Below are 785 nucleotides of genomic sequence, written 5' to 3'. Positions count from 1 at the left end.
CAGGGTTTAGGTTGAAACCCCAGCCCTAAATCAAACTTTTAATGGAGGAGGTGCAGGAACACAGAGGCTGAGCACCTGAAGAGGCACCAGCCACTGGAGGTGAATGTTGAGCTTTGGTGAGCAGAACGCTGAGGGCTAAGTTTAGGAAGTCAAGGAGCCTTACAGCGTAGAGGAGGGTATGTGCTCCAATGTGCACTTCCAACTGAAAAGGGAACTGTATTTTAATGTAGCTCTTACTGTGATTTTCTTTTGTATCCTTGATTTATTCCTGTGATAGTAGTGAGGAATCTGCATGTATACCTCTAAGAAATAACATGTTTTATCTCAGGTGGGCTCAGCTCTCTTCTGATGTTTCTCTAGTATGCGTTTTGTTCAGTACTTTTCCCAGTTCATATTGCCCTTAGTATCATGCAGTCTGACCTATCTGCTTGAAAGGCAACTTCCCTCTGCTGCTCCTTCTCCCAGGCCAAATTTATTCCCTGTCAAAACATTTTCAAGGTAGGAAATTCTCCCCCTCCCCCACCTCCACCCCCGCATTTTCATATCTTTTTTCCTCTGGGACAAGATGCCTCCTCCTTACCTTACCTAAAATTTGCATTTGAGGCATTGAAGTGGTCACACGTACTCAATTTGGAATTAATCAGAAAACAAGTATTCCCTATACTAACAATGGTTTGCCATGATTTGTATGATCTAATATATGTATAGAGTTAGCAAAGCTGAGCTACAAGTAATCAGAGATTTCACCAGGAAAATTACTGTGAATTTTAAGTTATCAGGGCAGT

Source organism: Empidonax traillii, unplaced genomic scaffold (assembly GCF_003031625.1).
Source record: "Empidonax traillii isolate 1590-97213 ecotype Southwest subspecies unplaced genomic scaffold, ASM303162v1 scaffold549:size456157, whole genome shotgun sequence".
NCBI lineage: Eukaryota > Metazoa > Chordata > Aves > Passeriformes > Tyrannidae > Empidonax > Empidonax traillii.
Note: the sequence above shows the minus strand (reverse complement) of the source record.